Consider the following 2,667-nt stretch of genomic DNA (forward strand, 5'->3'; position numbering starts at 1 on the left):
TATCTCTGTAAATATGTTTATTTCACACATGTGCCATTATACCTGTTAAATAAATCTCAAAAAATGAACTGCTGGGTCAAAAGGAATGTACATTTTATTATTAGTAGATATTTCCTAATAGCACTCCATAAAAGTGTTATTAATATACATTCCCACAACAATGTTTGAGTGTCTGTTTCCTCACACCTTCACCTACCCAGTGAATTATTAAACTTGTCTATGGCCATACTACCCTGAACACACCCAATCTCATCTATCATACAGTTCTATTACAGTGTGTGTGTGTGTGTGTGTGTGCATGCACATACATGTATGTGTGTGTGTGACCTCAAGTCTCCAAAGAAGCAGATATCAATAAGGAATAAGATATGTAAGATATTTATTGGAGGAAATATCTGTGAGGCACAAAGAATAGAGAGATCAGATGTAGGCTGGGAATGTCTTCAAACCACAAATTGACCCTGGAGAGTTTTGAACTGTAAATAAGGTATCATAATGCCTACAGCTCTTTACTTTGCTAAGAGTGAAAAACCAGACACCCAGTCACTAGATATAAAGACAGAGCTTCACCAGTCCAGCTGTAAATCCATTAAATCTTGCATACTTTTCTAATCCCATATTCCATGAGAATAACCCTCTGCACAGCACCATAATCTATAGAGTACTTGATATTCTGTAAATATACCAGTACTGGGTCTTAGACATTTCCTTGCCACTTGCCTGATCGTTTCTAGCTACTGGAGTCTTTCCAGTATAGATATTTATAAGTGTATGTGTATCTCCCCTTGGGCTATGATCTACTTAAAGGCATGGTCCAATCTTATTCATTTAGTAGACATTTAATCACTGGAGATAATTACTCATTTGAAAACAGAAATTATCAAGAAAGTTTTTTTTTTTCCCACTTAGGCAGCAATATAAGCAATTTCACTTCAGAAACATGATCTACTATTTAGACACTATAAGATCTAAAAGTAAACACATATTTTAGTCTCTAGTTTTTAAGTGCCCACATCCCATCTTTTAAAAGAGTCTGATAAATATACCTAATCAGAATATTCCACTCTCTGATCCTCTGCATTTAATCTCCTGAAATTGGAGCTAATGCTACTGAAATCTATTTTAACCATCAGTCGCAGCTTCACAAAGTTGAATGAGTTAGAGAGAATGTAAAAGCAAAAGAGGCAATTGGTGACAATTTTCTGAATGAGAGGAGGAAAGTTCTTCAGCAACTCAAGTGTTGTGCGTGTAATTATTGTCTTTACCGTGGTTTTGAAGGTACTTTTTGTGATTTAAGTCCGACACAAGTACACAAACTTTTTCTAGATTAATACAGGTAGGCTGGCAGATGTACTAAGAGGATTGTCACTGCTCCATTCGAACTGTTGCCATTAATTAATCTTTGCACTTAATTAATAATCACTGCCTCTTGATTTGCTGATACCAGAGCAGCCAAGTTCAGCATAGGTGATAGCATAGATCATTTTGTTTTCTATTCAAGAATAAATAAAATATTAGTAATTTATTTTACTTCTCTTTTTAAAAAAACATTTGATAATGTAAAAGAGGCAGCAGCACCTGACTTTTGAGGAAAAAAAAGCAACGGAAATATCTGTTGTCCAAACTACAATTTTATAAACTTTAAAATATGTGGAATAAGGGCGCCTGGGTGGCTCAGTTGGTTAAGCGACTGCCTTCGGCTCAGGTCATGATCCTGGAGTCCTGGGATCGAGTCCCACATCGGGCTCCCTGCTCGGCAGGGAGTCTGCTTCTCCCTCTCCCACTCCCCGTTTGTGTTCCCTCTCTCGCTGTGTCTTTCTCTGTCAAATAAATAAAATCTTTAAAAAAAAAAAAAAAAGAGTCTGTTTCTAAAAAAAAAAAAAATATGTGGAATAAAGAAGAATTAGTCCCATGGAGAATTGAAAGTAGTAGTTACAGGGGTTAGAGCATATGGATTATGATTTGGGGTTTTTTACATAAATTTTGATGTTATTCGTTATACCTTTAATACTTGAAGTGCTATTGAAATCACTTTGAAGTCAATAGGTCATCTTGGTATTAGTTACTATTGGTACCTTAAAGAAAATGGATTATCTTGTCCTTTTACCTCTTCCCTGTGTTGTTTTGGGAAAATGACTTTCTACTAGACAGTATGTTTCATGATGCAGAAAATTTTTCTCTTAATTTATTGCTGTATCCCTGAATTTAATAGTGCTTGATACATTGCAGGTACTTAATAATTACTCATTTAATAGATTCAATGAAAAATTATTGTGACAAATAACTATAGTTAGCCAAATTTTCTCATATAACTAATGCTTTTTTCACAAGTACACTGGAAGGATCTTCTTATTTTCTTTTTTTTTTTTTTTATTCTTATGTTAATCCGAATACATTACATCATTAGTTCTAGATGAAGTGTTCCATGATTCATTGTTTGTGCATAACACCCAGTGCTCCATGCAGAACGTACCCTCCTCAATACCCACCACCAGGCCAACCCATCCTCCCACCCCCCTCCCCTCTAGAACCCCCAGCCTGATTTTCAGAGTCCATCGTCTCTCATGGTTCATCCACCCCTCCGATTTCCCCCCGCTTCATTCTTCCCCTCCCGCTACCTTCTTCTTCTTCTTTTTTTTTTCTTAACATATATTGCATTATTTGTTT

The sequence above is a fragment of the Leptonychotes weddellii genome, chromosome 13, assembly GCF_054177405.1.
Source record: "Leptonychotes weddellii isolate Sample4059 chromosome 13, ASM5417740v2, whole genome shotgun sequence".
Lineage (NCBI taxonomy): Eukaryota > Metazoa > Chordata > Mammalia > Carnivora > Phocidae > Leptonychotes > Leptonychotes weddellii.